This window comes from Pongo abelii, chromosome 13 (assembly GCF_028885655.2).
Source record: "Pongo abelii isolate AG06213 chromosome 13, NHGRI_mPonAbe1-v2.0_pri, whole genome shotgun sequence".
Lineage (NCBI taxonomy): Eukaryota > Metazoa > Chordata > Mammalia > Primates > Hominidae > Pongo > Pongo abelii.
In genome coordinates, this window is record NC_071998.2 from 97,098,426 (window position 1) to 97,119,890 (window position 21,465).

Below are 21,465 nucleotides of genomic sequence, written 5' to 3' on the forward strand. Positions count from 1 at the left end.
TAGAACTCTTTGAATGAGTTTAGTAAAATCACCACATATGAGATAAATATATAAACACTAATAGATTTTATGTAGTAAGTATAACAAAAAAAAAATTTAGGTGATGTGATAGAGAAAAACATCTAACTTATAATTGTGACAATAAAAATAGTATATTTTTAAAGCATGAAGAAATTTAAAAATTATACAGAGTAATGCAAAGAATATTTTGATAACTAGAGTGACACAGCTTGTTCTATACTGTTGAATGAGAAGACTGCCTAGCACAAAATTGTCTTATTCTCTTAGAACGCTGTGCTCAGTTCATTCTAAGTCTTTTCAAGTGGGAGATAAGAGATTGGGTCTGATCATAAACCAGTCATCATTACCTCTTTGCAATACAAGTGCCATAATATAACCTATGGATAATATAACACCATGACTCTGCTAGCAGGATAGGAAACTGTATGCAGGACCTAGACATTCAATGGGGATACGGCTTGCAAAAGACATGGTAGGAAGACAGAAGAGACTTAGTAATCTTCCACTTGAGTGCTCCCATTCCTTGTCAGTGCATCACCACAGACAAGCAGATACCCACTACTGCCACTCAAGGAAACTAGTAAATACTTGGGAAGCCTCAGTCAGCTTGATATCCTTAGGTAGTTACAACTGGCTTCATGAGTGATCACACAGAGAACCACATTCAAAAAGGGCTCACATGCCTATATATGGTGGCTCATGCCTATAATCCCAGCACTTTGGGACTTTGGGAGGCTGAGGCGGGAAGATCACTTGTGCCCAAGAGTTCAAGATCAGCCTGGGCAACATAGCAAGACCCCATCTCTCAAAAAAAAAATGGTGGTGCATGCCTATAGTCCCAGCTACTCAAAAGGCTGAGGTGGGAGGATCATTTGAGTCCAAGAGTTTGAGGCTGCAGCGAGCTATGATTGCACCACTGCATTCCAGTCTGGGTGTCAAAATGAGATTTTGTCTCCAAACAAAAAAGGTGGGGCTCACACTTAGTGTATTGCTTTGCTGTTGCCATCTTGAAATTCTTAAGAATTTTTGAACAAGGGGTTCTGAAATTTCATTTTGCACTGTACCTCATAAGCTAGATAGCCTGTACTGCACACTACAGTAAAACACAACTTGTATGAGATGTCAGAGTATTCATATTTTTTCTGTCCTCAAACTCAGCTGCTACAGGACAAATTCAATTTAGTACTGTCTCAATCAAAATTATCCTTTTAGGACCTCCTAACAGAGGTACTTCAAGAACAGCAAGGAGTTCATGGTGACTAGAACAGGGAGATGGGATAAGAATAATAGACAGAAGCTGCTACCAGAGAGGTAGGTTGAGGCTAGACTCTGAAGAGGTTTGCATACTATGCAAGGAATTTGGATTCTATCCACTTGACAATGAGGATGAAGTGAAATAGTTTTTAAATTATAAAAATAAAACACACAGTAAAACTGAAAGAATTTTAACATTGAACAACTGTATACTCACCATATAGATTCTATCATTAATATTTTATCATACTTTAAAAAATTACATAGTTCTAAAAGATTTTCAGCAAGGAGGCAAGATCAATGCAAAGGATATGGAAGATGCACTGGAGGCAGAGAGATGGGTGGAAAGGTGACCAATTAGGAGGCTCTTCCAATATTACATATAACACAAAATCACATGAAAAAATGATTTCCTTTAGCTCAAAATACTCATATTACAAAGCATAGTATTCAGAATGCTTTATTACATCCTGATATTTTGATTTTCCAGAGTAAAATTTTGAAGCCAGTCTGAATTTTGTTTCTTTCAAGATAACAACCCCCACTCTTCCCTTAACTATATGATTAACAAAAATTCCAGATATCTAGGTTTGGGCTTGTTTATCTTAATTTTTCTGGGTCAAATTTTTTTTTTTGAAGTCAATTTTTTTTTTTTTTTTTTTTTTTTTAGCTCTGGGAAGTTTTCTTCAGTTATGTCTTTCGTTATTTTATCTTACTCAAGGTTTCTGAAATTATCTCATTCTTAAATTATATCATAGTTTTCTTTCTCTTTTTCATTATTTACTTAATTAATTAAAAATTACTGACTTCTCCTTTGAGTTCTTAGAGACTTCAGTTTTCCCTCTATGTGAGTGTCTTGATTTGTCACAACACCAATTCTATTTCTAACAGGGATATCGTTTCTGTTATTGCTTTCTAATCTTACCTGTCTCCTGTTTTAATCTCAGTTAACTGTCTTGCACCTTATCCTATTATCCTTTTACCTCTCCTTTCTAGTCTTTTATTTATTATTACACTTATTATTTTTGTTTTATAGAAGTCATGCCATCTTGAATTCCTTTGGAAATTTATTGTAATATAATAAAATTATCTTTTGGTTTATATGTTATTTTTCAAAGGGTAGCATGTCTTCTTGGATTACTAAGGATGATGCTATCCTTCCCTCTAGCTGCAATTTTACTTCACATGCTCTATATTGGATTTTTCTTTTATTCATGTGCACATAAGGGAATATCTCTCCAGACTTGTATTTGAATAGGCAGAATGCATGGATTGGCTAATGACTTTATTGGCTTCTTGGGTACAGATAAAGCTATTCTTACATCTAGAACTATGGGCACACTGTTGTGAACATATTCTGGTCCACATGCCATGGATATTATTTCTTTACTGACTACCAATAATATAGGTTGAAGTGAGATCATATACTGTACAACCACCTGGTTCTCTGATTCTGTGAACCAATGGAGTACATAAAAAATGGCTATTTCCATCATATACTGTCTGTATTCACCTCATAACACTTTACCTACTAAAATGCAATGGGTCACTGATACACCCCATAAGTCAAAGAGAGTTAGATTATTAAGCTGCAGGTCAGTGACCACATGTAGTATTCTATTGCCCAGCTTATAATCATATTGAAAGACGACTTAGAGAGTATTGATTATAATGATTTTGATTATATAAAACAGATCTTTTCTACCATGTGTAACTTTAATTTGGCCCTTGCATTTATGATTTCTGGAGTTACATTCTTTGGTGTGTGCTGAATCTCCTTAGATTAACTCCCTAGGGGAGTCTAAGGTCAGGACAGATGCCCAGTAGGAGAGATTTCTACTCATATTCCTTCTACACATGAACATTTCCCTCCACTGTTTTGCAAGTGAGGGTTGTCTCATCTACCTTTAAGATTTATTAATTTTACCTGTGCTGAAAGATTCCCAAGTGTGTGCATTCCTGCTGATGGCCAAAGTTGTATTTCTGACTAATTTCAACATGGCTGTTTTTTGAGTAGACATCAGATGTGCCACAGGGGTGGAGTGTGTGTACTAGGTATTTGGGTGGAGGTATAGAAAACTGAGGGTTTTGGGGTCAGGGGAAAGAAAGGGAGGAGACTTAAGGGAGCATATGTAACTTGGATCTCAGAGCTTATGGTGTTCATTATCCACTAGGACAAAGAAGGCTTAAGGAAGGACAGTAATGCAAGGCAAATTTATTTAGAATATGTAGTAAATCCAATTTTTCTCCCACACGGCTGTCTAAAGAGCGTTGTGAAAGAGATAAGGTTGTATTAATATTACGATTAAAGATCTTTCCTAGTTCCTCATTTCCTAGAAGACAAAGTACAAATTTTGTAGCATGTCATTTATGGTTCCTCAGAGTTGGACTCTACCCATTGTTCCCCTATATGCATGTGTTATACTTCAGCTGCTCTAGGTATTCTTGCACACCTCCATACTTTCATTCATGATGTCCTTTCTGATTGGAATGCCCTCTCTTCCCACCTTCATCAGTCTTCATTCTGTGTCAACTAATAATGGCTCTAATGCCATTATTTCAGTAGTCTTTCAATATTTCTCCACTTAGAATTATTTATTTCTCTATGCTTCTATAACATGATGATAAGAGAACTTAATTAGAGTTCTGTCCATTTGTCTCCTCCAATAAATTGAGTGTAATCGGAATGACATTTTGAATATTTGCAGTAGATATCAAAATAACTGATACCAATTTGTTCAGTGAACATATATTTATTCAGCACTTACCATATGACACACACTGTACTTGGCCCTTGGAATATAGGAATGAACAAGGCAGAAAAGGTTCCTGACTTCATGAAGGTCACAGTTCAGTAATGGGATGATACATGACAAATAAATAAATAATTTCAAATGGTGACCCAAAGCAGCCGCTTACAAAACGTTTGATGAATTAATTTTTTGGATGAATATTTGGTACTATCAGAGAATAAAGAAGTACAGTTTTTGCAGCAGTTACTTATGGCTTTAGAGCATTCAATACCCACAAAAGTCTGGGCATTATATGACAAAAAGCATTTTTTTAGGCTCATGTGCCTATGGGTCAGCTCAGCTGATCTAGCCTGCCTTCACTCATATGTCTGTAACTGAGTATAGCTCATCTAGATTGGGTTTGGTTGGTGTAACTCATGTGTCTTTTGCAACCAACAGGATAACTCTGGCATAACATATAAGAGTGCAAGTCCCTGTAAACAACCCTATTGCAAGTCTTTGCTTGTGTTGTGTCTGCTACCCTCCCACAGATCAAAGTAAGTCACATGGTCAAGCACCCAGTTAAAGGGTAAAGAAGTATAGCCCACTTAAAGGGAGGGCACCACAAAGTTACATGGCAAAGAATTATAGATTTATAATTCTGTTACTGGGCAGGAAATGAAAAATTGAAACAGTAGTCTAGTTTGCCTCAGGTCTCTTAATATGTATGACATAAAATGATAAGAAAGATTGGAGCCTATTAAATCCTCAAGCCAGTGCTTTGGTAACTTTCTGTACCTTTCCCTGTCTTTTCTTTATCCCCACCTTACCCAATCCTTCACCACTACCACATACTTGCTCATTCGCGTGATCTTGGTTCATTTATGTACTCAGTGATGCTATGTTTTCCAGCATCTGCATTTCTTGCTTGAAAGACCCTTCCTCCCCACTTGTGGGATATGTGTGTGTGTGTGTGTGTGTGTGTGTGTGTGTGTGTCGAGTTGCTTCAGAATAAACAAAATTAATGCCAGACTGAAGTTTGTGTATAAATACCATATTAGTTCACTCCCTCAAAGGGGAAAAATCTAAGGTGACTCCGCTACAATGACCCCAGTGTTCTCCAATGGAATCAAACTTCTGGCTTGGCAAGAAACCCTTAATTGACTGTCTCATGTCTCTGCTCCCCCACTGGAATTTCCTGGGATTGCTCCTACATAAACTACTTACATTCCCATCTTTGTCTTCAGGTCTGCTTCTGGGGGAAACCAAGTAAGAAAATATGTACTGAAAGTCTACTATGAGTGGAAAGTACCTGCAGAAGTCCACTCTTACTCCAGTAAGTTAATCCTGAGAAGTTGTATTTGTTACTATATCACTTTTTTAAAAAAATCAAATAGGTAATAAAGAATGTGAGCTTTGCAATCAGACAGACCTGGGATCTAGCACTTTCTCCACAACTTACTTTCCTAACCTTCCTGAACTTCAGTTTTCTCATCTGTAAAATGGAGATAATAGCCCTCTCCTAGTGTGAGGAGTAGATGCAATAACACCAGTAAAGTGCCATCTACAGTACCTGGCACATAGTAGTATTTAGTAAGTTGTAGCTGTCTTTATTGTTAAGGCACCTGCTCCTTTCAGATAATAGTAAAAATAACGTTTATACAATGCTGTGAGTAGGCATTATCTTATCACATGTTCATTATAAGTGTATGAAGCAGGTATTATCATTTTTATCACACATTTTACAGAAAATGAAACTAAAACTCAGAGAAGCCCAGAGACTTACTCTGTATCACTTAGCCAGCACTGGTATCAGAAACAGCTTTTCTGAGTTCAGGATTTGTATTCTTTCCATTATACCTTGTCTTCCTTCAGCCATTTTAGTTATTTATTCTCTGCCTTGCCTCATCTAAGTTCCTTAAAGACAGCAATAGATTCATTCTCCCCATGGAGTTCTGGGGCTCCACTCAGGGAACTCGGTTATTGAGAAAGGAATTAAATAACTGTCAGGGGAAAGACAGCTCATAGGAGAATGTGATAAATCCAGCCAAGAAAGCACCAAGGGCAAAGACACATGCAAAGCTGGTACCAGAGGTCAGGCCTCTAGGCTGTTGCTTAATAAAATTAACAGCTCATATTTGTCTAGCATTTTACTGTTGTCAAAGTAGTTCCTGATGTTTAATCTTACTTGATTCTCGCCACAGCCCTGGGATCTGAGGTGACTTCCTTTGTCAGCATTCTTAAGGCAGGAAACTGAGGCTCAGATAAAACAAAGGATCGACTTAAAACAATCCAGCTAGTAAATGTTGGAGCTAAAAGATTTGGGAGAGTTTGGAACCCAGATCTGTTGCCAACTTCCAGGGTTTAGTAGGTAGAACATTTTCCTATCCTTTAACTACAAAATCATGAGTTTCTCCATTACAGCACTCCACTGGACCCTAAATGCAGCTTCCCTAATCAAAATGGAGAAGTCACTTCTCTTGATCTAGTCCTAGCTTTTTCCTAGAGAAAATTTTCCTTTTTGGCCTTTCCCTATCTTTAGTTCCTAGTCAAGATCAGAACAGTCCTCACAGAGGGCAGGAAAGAGGCCACAAGGAAGGTGTTGGCATGAGCACAGATCTGCCCATTTGTTAATGAAGATCAGCTGGGCCTCCTGATCCTCTCCTCTACCAGTAGCAGGGAGGTGTCTCACTGAGTTAAAAGCACAGCTTCAGAAGAGACATTTCTCACCAGGACCTAGTGTGGCTGCCTGGGCAGGGTGGAATCCCTGGGTGTCCTGAGAAAAGGCTTCTATTTATCTATTGTCCATCCACCTCTCGTCTACCCACTGGGAAGCACAGTAATGAAGACAGGGAGGAGGAGGACCAAAGCTGCCATGCCATGCCTCTTCCACATGAGAAACAGCTCCCTGCTTGTAAATAGCAGAAGATCTGGGGGAAGACCAAGCTTTGGTAACACATCAATCCAGGGAACTTTTATATCAGTTGCAGAATCTGGGTGTTTATTTTTCTTTGCTTGCATTGCAAATTTATTACAAGCTGAGAAAAAAGCAGACCGCTTGTTTTTTTTCAGTTGGCCTCTCACTCTCTTCCCCAAAAAGTCTGGGTTTCCCTCAAAGCTACCAAGTGCTAATTTGAAAAATATGTTGCTGACAAGCAGGAGAAAAGCAGGCATCCAATGTAAAATGCCCTCTGGGGCATGAGGGAGCTCCCAGAGTGAGAGAGAGAGAGACAAAGATACACAGAGAGAGAGAGTGTGTGTGCGTGTGTGTGCATGCCAGGGTTGCGTGCACTCTGAGCAACAGAAGGAAAGGGGAGCAAGAAGAAAGATGGGCTTGTAGACCCTAAGACATAGGAGCCCAAATGCAGTTGGATAACATTGTAAACTGCTGGAGAAACCCTCCATTGCATTTGAAGCATACACAAATTTCATTGTTGGTGTTATTCACTGCTGCTTCTGAGGAGCCCATGTTTTCTCCTCATGAATATGTCACTAATTAGTTTCTGATTTTGCTTTGTCTATTGGGAAACTTAGCTATGATAGGGATCCCATCACCTGCTTAACAATATTCTGTTTTTCCCTTGACTTGTCTCTCTTATTCTAATTCAATTTCTTTTTCTTTTGTTGTAATGATTTAGAAAAAAATATTTTACTATTTTTGTATGTTATATGAATGGCTTCAAAATCTTTGTCTAATGAGGTAATACATAAGTAAATTAAAAAATAGATATGAATAAGCCTTGCTAGAGCAACCTTTGAGTGAGCAAATTAAGGGGATGAGTGAGCAAAGGCAGGAAATCCCGAAACTGACTTCAGGCTTTTTCTCATATATATCAAATTCCATAACCTCATTTCCTAGCTTCTACCACCCTTGAGAAAGACACTACGAATGGAGACAACATTCAAGAAAAAGCTAAGAGAAGTGGCCATGGTGTATGGCTGCTAACCTTGTGCTCTTCTTGTCGGCAGAGTGCCAAAGACTAAGAGCATAGAATTAAATTAAATGTGAACATTTCAGAGAGCTCTTCCCCTGGATTTGTCTCTGGGCTTTCTTTCTTTTATTTTTTAATTATACTTTAAGTTTTGGGATACATGTACAGAACGTGCAGGTTTGTTACATAGGTATACACCTGCCATGGTGGTTTGCCGCACCCCATCGACCCATCATCTACATTAGGTATTTTTTCTAATGCTATCCCTCCTCTAGCCCCCAACTCCCTGACAGGCCCCAGTGTGTGATGTTCCCCTCCCTGTGTCCATGTGTTCTTATTGTTCAACTCCCACTTATGAGTGAGAACATGAGGTGTTTGGTTTTCTGTTCCTGTGTCAACAAATATATGAAAAAAGGCTCATCATCACTGGTCATTAGAGAAATGCAAATCAAAACCACATTGTGATACCATCTCACACCAGGTAGAATGGTGATCATTAAAAAGTCAGAAAACAACAGGTGCTGGAGAGGATGTGGAGAAACAGGAACACTTTACACTGTTGGTGGGAATGCAAATTAGTTCAACCATTGTGGAAGACCGTGAGGTGATTCCTCAAGGATATAGAACCAGAAATACCATTTGACCCAACAATCCCGTTACTGGGTATATACCCAAAGGATTATAAATCATTCTATGATAAAGACATATGCCCACATATGTTTATTGCAGCACTGTTCACAATAGCAAAGACTTGGAACCAACCTAATTGCCCATCAATGATAGACTGGATAAAGAAAATGTGGCATATATATGCCATGAAATACTATGCAGCCATAAAAAAGGATGATTCATGTCCTGTGTGGGGACATGGATGAAGCTGGAAACTTTCTCTGGACTTTCTAACTTCTTCAAGGCAGTCTGCTTTTTTTAAGTATTGGAAACAGCATTGGATTTTAAGGCCAAAGACTAAAAAGTTTCTTGCTCCAACTTTGAGGACTTGGGCCTGACCTCTCTGACTTTCTGCAAAGAAGAGAAAATAATAACTTCACATGATTAATTTAAATATCAAGTGAAAAGGTGAAAATGCTATGTAAATTAAGCAAATCTCATTACAAAGCATCACGAATTCAGGATTCTTTACAATTTCCCCCCCTCACCATTTGTGATCTTATTACACAACACGCCCGCTACCATATCCAGTGGCTCCTGTGCACCAGTCAGTTTTTGGCCATGCCTCTGCCTGGGGTGCCTGTCTCCTCCCTTTGCTTCTGTGATCAACTCCTACACAACCTTTAAAGTTCAACTAAAAAATCACCACCTCGATGAAGTCATAGCCCTGCCATTCACAAAGTAAATGTTACTTTTTCTCTGCTCTTGGTCCACACTTGGTTCATGCTATTAATGTTGCTCTAGTTGTATTGCAGTTGATTGTTTCCTGCCTGCCACCTCTGAGTGCAGCTTCTCACTGGCAGGAACTGTCATTCACCTTTAAATCTCTAGCACATTGAGGCACATCCAGCTTCCAGATGTTAAAACAAATTGCAAACTAAACATAGGGTTTGATACCTTTGAGTAGAGAACAGACTTTTCTCAACATCCATCTGTACCTTAGATATATTTTGTGCTATGAAAATGCAAGTTGATAAAAATGAAATGCCAGGCAATAGCATTGAAATGGACTGTTTCTTTTATGACTATCAAATGGGGATGGGTAGATGCTCTCAATTTCCTCTGAAAACTAAATATATATTCCTGATTTCCAAGTCTAAGGCCACATTAATGCATGACTGGAGCACTGGGGTCATTTTATTTTTAGAAAGGAAACAAGGCAGATTGGACCGTGGTGGGAACAGCAGAGCAGAGAGATTTGGAGTTCAGGCTGTGGCATCAACTGGGTAGACAATTTAATTTCCTTGTGTTCCCACATTTGAAAAATAGGGATAATAATAGCAACTACCACTTTGGTTTGTTTCAAGAATTAAGTGAGATAATACTTGAAAAACACAAAGTATAGTGTCTGGCACATGGTAAGTGCTCAACAAATGTAATTTCTTCTCATAATTAAATTGCAACCTCATTTTCACATAGAAGGTCTAAATAGTCCCTGAGCTTTCAGAGTTATGACAGCTCAATTGTTACCTTCCTCCTTTCTAAGTGGACCTGTGTGCTTGCATTGCGTGAAAAAGAGGAACCTCTGCTGGGCTGCAGTGGCTGCCACAGGAGTGATGGGGCCCACAGGTACTCTGACTGAAGGCACATGGACCAGCATCGCTCTATTCATACCTCATCAAAAGCATGAACTCATATCTGGATACAGCACCTAGGGAGGAGCATCGACAAAGAGGCCCATGTTCAGAAACATTTCCCTATCTGTATCATGAAGGTGACAATCCTTATGTTATATAGTTTCTGGAAAGAACACATAAATAAAAAAGAGACCTGGCTATATCTTTGTTATTTAATGATAACAACCTATGGCTGAATTCAGTCCCATGGACAACAACATCAGGACCTTCAAATGTACTTGAATGGCTATCCACATTATACTAGTAATAGCCATCAAGCCCATGTGTGGGGTATAGTCCCAGGCACAGAAGAATTGTGAGAGAAGATAGATTTCAAGGGTGTCTTTCAGCACTTTGTGCTAGGTGTGAAGTTTATCCAAACAAAAAGAGGGGAGAAATTCTTCTAGGCTACAAATGAAACTTGGAGTAATTTCTCCCCATTGAAAGGGAACCACTATAACCTCTGCTGACCTAAGAGAGCTGCTCCTTGCATTATGGAAGGTTGTCACAGAAATATTGCATTCACTTAGCCAAGGGAGCTGCATCAGCATTTTAGAAGATTGCTGAACTCAACTATTTAGAGAGCCCTATGTCTTCTCCCCGACAGGATACCACAGCAGTGGTGAGGATGAGAGGGAACGAGACTGTTCGAGCAGGGGCATGGTGATTTAAACTCAGCCCCTGCTCACTTTGATAATGGGCATCAAAGCAGGAAGGATCTTGTTCTAATTTTGAATGTTCTTCATTCGGGAAATAGCTATATTCATGAAGATTTGTGTGCAAGGCGGATTTTTAGAATCAGATGATTTAAAAGCTGTTTGAGAAGACCAGTATTTGAAGGAATTCATTGAGGACCCTGGGAATCTTTTTGTGATGGCAGTTTTAGATGCTTTGTAAATTTGAAGTTTTGTAAGTTGGATTGTTTTTGAATGGTGGGCAATACTAACAAAAATGTGCTTGTTTTAAGCTTTACTACATATCTTGTAAATATTTGCTTGCTCATATTACCTTTCCTTTGTATAGAACTTTGTCAAGTATTGCAAAGTTCTGGATTTCATTGAAAATTAATTCAATTAAAGTAGCATGGATCGTTTGCTCTGCTTCAAGCACTGTGTAAATCCATTTTTTTGGCGTATTACAAAGCAAAGGGGTTGGAAATTGATGTATATTTCACATATCTACAATATCCATGTCTCTCAAGTATTCCTTTGAAGGGTGGAGCTAGCTGTTAAATATTCACAAAATGTTTCTATGAGATAGCTAAAGAATATGAGGTGTTTATTTAACATTACTTAATTTAATATGTTGGGAAATGAGTTTGCCTATAAGCTTTGCCTTGTGCCTCCATAAATGGAGCATCTATACTCTACCTGTTATTGTTCTGGATATTTCTATATTCTTTGTCTTATTTATTTATCTATCCATCACAACAGATATTATTTAATGTGCATTACAGGTGAGGATCTGAGGCTCAGAAAATTTGAATAAATTGCTTGATGCCAGCAGTATAGTAATTTGCAGATCTAGGACTTAAAAGTGATTCTTTTAAGATTTATGTTTTTTTAATATAATCATATAAACAGTGAGCAAAATTAACTAATGGTTTGAATCAAGAATGAAGGATATGGGAGTAGAAGGAAGAATTTTAAATTAGTGGCTGAAGATATAGTTGGCAAAGAATGCAAAAGCTTCTTGCTATGGATATAATAACCATATGGCTACCATTTATCAAGTGCTTACCGTGAGCCAGGCATTGTGCTAAGTGTTTCTCATTACGACTCACAAAATTCCCAGGAAGTACTCCCTTATTATCCAATTGTACAGATGAAGAAATTGAGGAACTGAGATTTAAATGAACTTGCCTCAGGTCATACAAGTTAATAAGCAGGGGCATTTAGACTCAGACCTATTTCTGTCTCCCTCCAAACTCATTCTCTGTCTATAATACTCTGCGCTCACCATCCAAACTCTTGAAATGTAAATGCTTTTGCCTGTTAATAACAAATTTAGGCCCCAGTCTCAGGATTGTCCATAATATATATGGTCACAAAACCATACAACAATGTACTTTGAAGCCTAACAACCAACATTTTCTCAATAGAACAAAAAAACTTCTTTGTTGCTATTAAGGTAGTAAAAATATAGAAATTATCTTCTCTAAGATGCTGCAGAGGCTTAAAATATGGCAAGATAGCTTTTTAAGAATATATTTTTATAAAAATTATAAGAACACAGTTAAAGTAGTCAAGGAATTTTACATAACTTACAATAGAAAACAGCCATCTCCAGCCTCCCATGCCCTTTCTGTTCCTACCTGTTTCTACTTCCCAGAAGCAGCCACTTACATTTATGTTTGCCTCCATGTTTTAAATATAATGTATATACTGTTATTTCTTTTTTTAAAGGTATTGTATTAGTTTATTAGGGCTGTCATAACAAAGTACTATCACGGGATCCTTGGGGTATTGCTTCACCAGCTGGACACTTCTGTGGCCAGTGGCACCTTTTGCCTGAGTATTGCTCGTGCCCACCAGGCTCATTCTGCCCACTCAGCCCAGCAAGCTGTGCTTGGCTCGTGCTGCCAGCCTGGATCCCGCACCCGCCAAGGGTGAGCCAGATGTGGAGTGGCAAGGGGTGTGTGGTGGAGCGATCATGGGGTCCAGCCACTGCATTCAGCCAGGCATGCTGGCTACTGTGGTGGGGTGGGCAGCTCCAGACACCAGCACAGGTGCCGGCTTCATGTGAAGCTGCGGCTGGACCAGAGGTACTGCGCATGGCTTCTGTTGTGGGCACCTGTACCTGGACGAGGAGAACACAGTGGTGCCCAGAAGCTTGGACATGCCAGGAACCACAGATCCCCCAAAGAGGGTGTGATAGACCTGGCTTGGGGAGCCCCTAGGTCTGGGCTCTCAAAGGGCCACAGCTCTTCTCTCCTTCTTGTCACCTACAACTTGATGAGTGGGGTGGGTGGGTGTGTTTCAGCCTCATTTGTGATATAGCTGTTTTTCTGCGTCCCAAGTTCTTGTTCTGCATCCAGGAAGAATGAGGTACATGGACAACTGGAAGGTTGTCCATGTTGAAAGGAGTTGAAAGGAGCAAGTTGAAAGGAGTTTCATTGAGTGACAGAATGTTTTCAGGAGACCTGAAGTGGGGTAGCTCCTTTCCACAGGCAGGTCATCCTGTCAAGTCTGCAGCTCTCAGTGGAGAGGAGACCCAGAGTGGGTAGCTCCTATTTGTAGGCAGGTCATTCCATCATCTCTGCAGCTCTCAGCACAGAGGAGACCCAGAGTGGGTAGCTCCTATCCACAGGCAGGTTGTTCCAATATCTCTACAGCCCTCAGCAGAGAAGAGACCTAGAATGGGTAGCTCCTATTTGCAGGCAGGTTATCCCAATGTCTCTACAGCCCTCAGTGGAGAGGAGACCCAGAGTGGATAGCTGCTATCTGCAGGCAGGTTGTCTGGTGGTCGGCCTGAGTCTGGCTGAATCCACAATTTTTATGGGCTTCAGAGGGGAGGAAGTTGCCTGGTGATTGGTCCATGGGTGGGCCCAGAAAAAGCACTGTAAGTTCTCATTCCAGTCTGCAGAACTGGCAGCCTGGCGCCAAGGCTTCAGGCTATCCCTGACTTGAAAGTGGGGCTTCACCAGGGACTCATCCCTTTCCACCCAGGAGCCTGTCTGCCTCCTGCCACCAGTTATATGTCATCCATGGTGCCCAGGCTGTTCATGCTGAGGGGCGTCTGCAGGTCAGCACCAAACTCCCCTCAGCTTCCCCTCGGCCTTTCTCCCATGTTTGTTGGTGTCCAAAGCTTGGAGGGGGCTGAGGTGGCAGGAGGTTGGTGTATCAGCACCACCCCAAGTGCATTCACACCCGGCTGGGTCATGACAGCACCCAGGCTCGGCCACAACTTTGCTGCGAGATTGGAGCAGGGAGAGGCCATGCGGTGGGAGCAGGCACTTCTGAGCGTGTGGGGGCAAGAGGGGCTTCCCAGGCCCCCAAGAAAGTAGGGATGCTTGGGTCTGCAGCTGCAGCCAGGTGGCTGCTGCTGTGCCTGGGAGGGTGGGGCTCCAGCCCCTCCATCTCAGAAAGGGGTGGGGCTCCCACTGGCTCTGTGGAGCATGCAGCCTTGACTGCACCTCCCCTGCTGCAGCCGTTGTCACACAGCAGCCACTCCAGATGGGCCACTGCTGCCATCAGTACCACAAACTGGGTGGCTTAAGCAACAGAAGTTCATTGTCTTATGGTCTGGAGGCTACAAGTCCCAAATCGCTTGTCTGCAGAGTGGGTTTCCTCCAGGGCTGTGAAGAAGAGTGTTCATGCCTCCTCCCTAGCTTCCGGTGGTTTGCTGGCAGTCTTTGGTGTTACTTAGTTTGTGTATGCATTAACCCAATTAATGCCTTCATCTTCACGTGGCTTTCTGTCTGTCTTCTTCATGTGGTCTTCTCTCTGTGCATGTCTATCTCTGTGCCCAAATTCCCCTTCTTATAAGGACACCAGTCATATCAAATTAGAACCCAACCTAATGACCTCCTTTTTACTTGATTACCTCTGTAAATATCCTATTATTATTATTTTTTATTTGAGGCAGAGTATTGCTCTCGTTGCCCAGGCTGAAGTGCAGTGGCGCAGTCTTGGCTCACTGCAAACTCTGCCTTGTGGGCTCAAGCGATTCCCCTCCTTAGCCTCCCTAGTAGCTGGGACTACAGGCACCTGCCACCGTGCCTGGCTAATTTTTTATTTTTAGTAGAGACAAGGTTTCACCATGTTGGCCAGGGTGGTCTCGAACTCGTGACCTCAGGTGATCCACCCGCCTCCGCCTCCCAGAGTGTTGAGATTATAGGTGTGAGCCACCACGCCTGGCCAAATATCCTGTTTTTAATTAAGGTCACATTCTGAGGTACTGGGTGTTAGGACTCTAATATATATATTTTTCTGGGGACACAATTCAACCATACAAGTTATCATCCATTGTATTTTTACCATAAAATATGAGGATTTAGTTCTTATACTTCTTACATCTTCCTTCCATTCACTTTCACTTTTCCCACCTTCTGAGAATAATTTTTTTGTTATGTCAAGATTCAGTATTTACCTTATTATGACTGTACAAATATTATTTACATCTGAGTCATGTCATCAGTTTGATTAAATTTCCTTTCCTGTGCACTTGGTTTTCATGGAATTATTAATGGTCTTGTGTTCTTGTTTGCTTAGTTTCCTAAGCCAAAAGAGATCAGCTTCTAGACTATAAAAGGAATTCTTGCAAGGCAAAAGGAAAATATGGGAAATGAAGAGAAACATGAACAAAAGTGTGAACAAGTAATTCAAAATTAAAAAAAAAACTCTTATGATTAGCAAGCAGATGAAGAGATGCTCTAACCCACTGGTGATTAGAAAAAGGAAAATATAAAATATTACTTTATTCCTCTCAGTAAAGTCAGAATTGAAAAGCTGGATAGTGCTAAGGGTGGCAGGTATATGATAATCATACAGGAATTGCAAAGTACCATGATGGAAGTGTAGATTGGGGTAGCAATTCTGGAGAGCACTCTGCCAGCACTTAATCAACTCCATCACACTTCAGGATCTTCATCCTACAGAAATTTCCTACTTTGTTTGTGGCAGTTGGAAATTGGAGACAATCCAGTTGTTGATCAATAAGGGACCTGGTAAATACATATGATGGATACACATTAAGGAATTCTTGTGAATTAGAAGCAATGAATTAGATATATACACAGTGCCATGGTTTGAATGTACCCCTCCAAAGTTCATGTGTTGTAAACTTGGTTTTCAATGGAGCAGTGCTGGGAAGTGGGGTTAAATGGAAGATGTTTGGGTTATGGGGGCACTGCCCTAATGAATGGATTAATGCTATGATCGGGGGAGTGGGTTTGTTTTTGTGGGAGTAAATTCCTTATTAAAGGATGAATTTGGCCTCCTTATGCTCTGTTTCTTGCCTTCCCTTTGCCTTTCCATCTTCCACCATGGGATGATGTAGCAAGAAGGCCCTTGCCAGATGCTGGCCCATTGATCTTGGACTTCCCAGACTCCAGAGCTGTGAGAAATAAATTTCTGTTTATTGTAAATTACCCAGTCTGTGGTATTATGTTGTAGCAGCACAAAACAGACTAAGACACAACAGCAATGTGGATAGATTTAAAAAATAGCTGGGTAAAAAAAGCGAAAACAAAAACAAAAACAAAACACCAAAAACAAAAATAATTAGATATTTAGAAATACTATATGTGTAAATTAAAAATGTATGCAAATAATATAATACACATTTTAAAAGAACTCATATAAATAAAATATACACATGAAACATATCAGGGTGTTTGCCTATAGGGGAATGGATATAAAGGGAGATACACAAATGAATAAGAAAGGGGCTGCAATAAGACCAATGCTGGTAAGCTAGAGATTGAAAAGTATGACTAACTCTACCATCTGCACTGAAGTCTAAAAACAGATTCAGTGTTTACATAATTATGACTAAATAAACATTATTTACACTTTATACATGAGTCATATAGTGTATTATGATTACATTTTCTTTGCAAGAGACTGGGGATATTACAGCTTTTTTTCCCTTTGCTGCATTTAATAATGATCCTTTTTTTTAATTTATTTTCTGTGAATGAGTGCTAATTCATCTCTAAACTCTTTGCCAGACATACATACCTCCTCCCTTTATATTCAAATTCCTCAGTCTGTCAGTGTCCTACTTTTAGTGACATCCTTCTTGTCACCTGCTATGGAATGATTGCATCCTCACACAATTCATTTGTGAAAGCCCTAACTCTCAATGGGACTGTATTTGGAGATAGGAGCTTTAAAGGTAATTAAGGTAAAGTGAGGTCATAAGAGTGGGGCCCTAATTCATAGGACTGGTGGCCTTAGGAGAAGAGGAGGAGAAAGAGACCCCCTCTCTCTCTCTGCCATGCAAAAACACAGTAAGAAGGCAGCCATCTGCAAGCAGGAAGAGAGCCCTCAGCAGAAACTGACCCTTTTGGATTTTGTTCTGGGACTTCTAATCTCTAGAATTGTAAGAAAATAAATATCTGGGTGCCGGGCATGGTGGCTCACGCTTGTAATCCCAGCACTTTGGGAGGCCAAGGTGGGCAGATCATGAGGTCAGGAGTTCAAGACCAGCCTGGCCAACATGGCAAAACCCCGTCTCTACTAAAAATACAAAAATTAGCTGGGCATGGTGGCGGACACCTGTAATCCCAGCTACTCAGGAGGCTGTGGCAGGAGAATTGCTTGAACTGGGACCCCAAAGGCAGAGGTTGTAGTGAGCCGAGATCGCACCACTGCACTCCAGCCAGCCTGGGCTACAGAGTGAGACTCTGCCTCAAAAAAAAAAAAAAAAAAAAAAAAAAAAAAAAAAAAAAAAAGAAAGAAAGAAAGAAAGAAAGAAAATATCTGTTGTTTAAGCCATCCAGTCTGATTTTGTTATGGTAGCCCAAACAGATTAAGATATTGAGATATTGGTACCAGCAAGTAGGGTGCTGCTGTAACAAATACCTAACACTGTGTAAGCAGCTTTGGAACTGGGTGATGGGTAGAGTCTGGAAGCATTTTGAGGAGCAAGCTAAAAAGCCTATATTGCCATAAAGGAAATATTGGTGGAAATAGGGATGATAAAGGCAATTCTGGTGAAGACTTAAAAATAAAGGAAAACTGGAGAAAAAAGCCTTTATCTTCTTAGAGACTATATAATCATGTTAATAGAAATGTAGATATTAAAGACCATTCTGTTGAGGTCTCAGACGGAAAGGAGAAATAAGTTTTTAGAAACGAGAGGAAAGGCAATCCTTATAATAAAGTGGCAAAGAACTTGACTAAACTGTATTCTAGTGTTTTGTGGAAGTATAATTCATGTGTGATAAAATTGAATATTTAACTGAGGAGATTTCTGAGCAAAATGTTGAAGGTGCAGACTAGGTCCCCTTAACCACTTGACTGCTTGTAGTAAAATGAGAGATAGAGAGAAGCTGAAGAAGGAATTGTTAAGCAAAAAGGAAACAAAACTTGAGGACTTAGAAAATTCTCAGCTATACATATTACAAAAAGTAAAAAAGTTTGTTCTCAGGGAAACATCAAGGGTGTGGCTGAACAGCCATTTGATAAGGAGATTAGTATGAAGGTGAACCATAAATTTAATCAGTCACTACAACGGAAGTCAGGAATAGAGACAGCATTATATGAGTAGAAACATTGCCAGTTTGAACTGAAGTGGGTGAAGAAGAAAATAGTGAAGAAAGGCTCTTGGGCTTCTTAGATTCAATAGGACTGGACAGAAAAGCTATTTTGAAAACATGTGCTATTTTTCAAGAAAAGGGAAGAACAATCCTCAATTCCCCTCCCCTGCTGGTATCTATCTTCTTTTCTTTTTCTCTGAAAATCCTGTTATTTGTATACTAGGCCTCCCAGATGTGGCTCTAATTTTCTTATCTGCCCCACTACCTGACCAATTTCTCTATTTTTCTTTATTTTATACTTTTTGAGAGTTTTCCTCAACTTTATCTTCCAACTCATTCACTGATTTTCATTCTGCTCACTTATTTTTTAATATCAAACCTCTTATGTTATACAAATTGGTTTTTAAAAAAATATATGCCTACTCTTACTTTATCCTGACAATATTCATTTCTGTGAAGAAGTTTTTGGAGATGTTTTCTACTGTTCTCTGAACTGTTTTTCTTTCCTGTGTTTGTTTACTGCTTTTTGTTTTGGTCTTTTTCACATTAGAAGCTTTCCCTCAAGTATCTGGTGATGGGGGCCTTTTTGCTCAGAGTGAGATACTACATTCTTGGGGGAAATGATCATTCTGTGAGCAGATGTTACCTGGTGAGTTTCACTGTATGGTGATCTGGCAGGGTGGTGCAAGGACCAGTGCAACTATGAGCAACTTTAGGTCTTTTCTATCAAGTTGATCACTTTTTTTCAGATATCAATTTTCTGATCTCCCTTCTAGGGGAGATATTCTTGGTTCCAGCATTCTTGTTGCTGAGTTTGGTAAGAAGACTCATCTTCTCAGCATTTAGTAAGTCAACCTCACCTAATCTTTCAGTTTTCAGTATGAAATCCTACCCTTCAGCTCTGCTCAATAACCCTAAGACCAGAGTATCTGGTTCAACCTCTTCATAGAGTATACATCTAGTCTTCTACTGGAACAGGGGAAGAGAGAACCCATCTGCAGCTTCTAATCCAGACTTTCAATTAATCTTTTGTTTTTGTCCTATCTGCACCCCAACTTTGAAAGTATGGGGAGACATAAATTCCTGAGCCTCCTTGGGTTCTTTCATATACATAGGGTTGGAATGCAAAAACGTCTTTGCCAGTGACTTCCTTTCTTTGGAGGATGACTATTAAGTCTGGATTTTTAATCAAATTTAGCATTTACAAAAAGTGAAATTCCTATATAAGAAAGATCCTTGTGGTGAGAACAATGCATATAAAACCTCTGTTGGAATGGAGAGATCTCTACTCACTACCATGATAGAATTTCATATATCCTATTTCTTCATTTCTTTCTCTGTTTCTCCTGACCTTTTTCTTTTTCTTCATCCTTTTTTTGTTCCTCCTTTTTTCCCCTTACTTTTCCTTGCCTTTTCTCATCTTTTCTCTCCATTTCTTTCTTTTTTTGTTTGCTTAGTTTTAAAAATTCTCCTTCTCGTTGTCTTCCTCCCGCTTTTCCTCTTTGTTCATCTACATTCTCCTCAGGATTGTCGACACCTCAGTTGCATGAATTAAGTTTGATACTGTGCAGAGGATTTCCAGAGTTACTAAAAATAGTGGCTTCCATTCCTTGGGGGAGCTTACATTTGCAAACATACATTTGCAAGCCTAAGGGTGCTTAGGACCAACTTGGAGTTCTTAGGCAAAATCTATGGACTTCTGTTGGAATTGTTATTCTCCAAAGAATTCATAGGTGTTAATTATGGGATGACGGCTACAAAGCGGTGACCTCCCCTGGGACCGCCAACTCATTTCATACAGGGCACTGAAAGCCCAGCAACCACTGCAACTTTGTATAACTTTCCAACCTCAGACAAATCTGAACTGATGACCTGAGGGTGAGAGGCTCTGTATAACTTGATTACATTTTTTTAAATTCCATTTTTCTTGTGAAAAGACACCTTCAGAACACAATGTCAGTTTATCTCTGCAATTTTAGACATCAAATAGCTTATTTTTTAGTTCTTTCTGGGTCAAAGAATGTTATTAAGAAGAAAAATGTAAAAAAATATTGGTTTTGTAACAATTCAGTATCTAAACTGAAGGCTCTAATAAACTCACAGAAATTTTCTTGCTTTGAGATTCTTTAGAATTCTAAAGAAAGGGTAAAAATATTATGTAGGACTAGAGTGCCCTACAATGTACACTAAAATATAAAACTAAACAAATAATCAACAGATTTGGGATGATAATGTGCCAGAATACTTTATTTTTTTTTTCATAAGAAGTATCATGTAGGCTCCAGATGTCATGAATATGCCATTTCAGTATTTTATTTCTGTGGGATATCACTTTAGAATTCAGAGTGTAGATTTTTCACAAACAGGAAAGGAAGAAATAAGAATTACTCCTTAACTTCTCTATTCATGTAAGAATCTGTCAACTGAGATGTTTGCTCCATTTCTCAGTGTAGACAAAAGACATTGGATCTTATTTCAGGGCCCCAGGATTAGAACTTCATCTCCAGATATTGTGAGATTCCTTCATCAAAACAGGCACATAGGAATTAAAACAACTGGCACAATGTAATGAAAATGAGCACACTGTTCTTTTTTTTAAGTAGATGGAAAAAAATCAATATTTTGTCTTCAAGTGCTTACACCTATGCAGTAAAGAGAGGTGAAAAAACGAATTGTTCCATCTGTAATTTCAAGCAGGGAAAATGAGTTACAAGCATATCAGCAAAATACAGACAGAAGTAGACCCAGCGAAGCAGAAGGAAAATGACTAACCACCATTTAGTCTTATTCCCATAACTGAATGGATGTAAACAAAACATTCTCCCTCAAATGAGAGGCAAAACGTCTGCCACTGAGCAGTGGCTACTTCTCAAGATATCTTTGTCAGCAAGATGGGTTCAAGTTATGATTTCCCCGTTTCTATGATTGACGTTGTTACGGTTCTTAGAACAGTTACCATGGTAACAGAAGAGCCTTGCATGTATTTGAAGTAATTCACCTGACCTACTGTTAAAAATGAGGGAGGGCTGAGGGCT

The 21,465-nt window shown here is 39.6% G+C and overlaps 1 pseudogene; it reads left to right on the forward strand.

The window, feature by feature from the left end:
- Positions 1-12,358: 12,358 nt before the first annotated feature.
- LOC129047974 (uncharacterized) lies at positions 12,359-14,842 on the forward strand (annotated as a pseudogene).
- Positions 14,843-21,465: the final 6,623 nt, after the last annotated feature.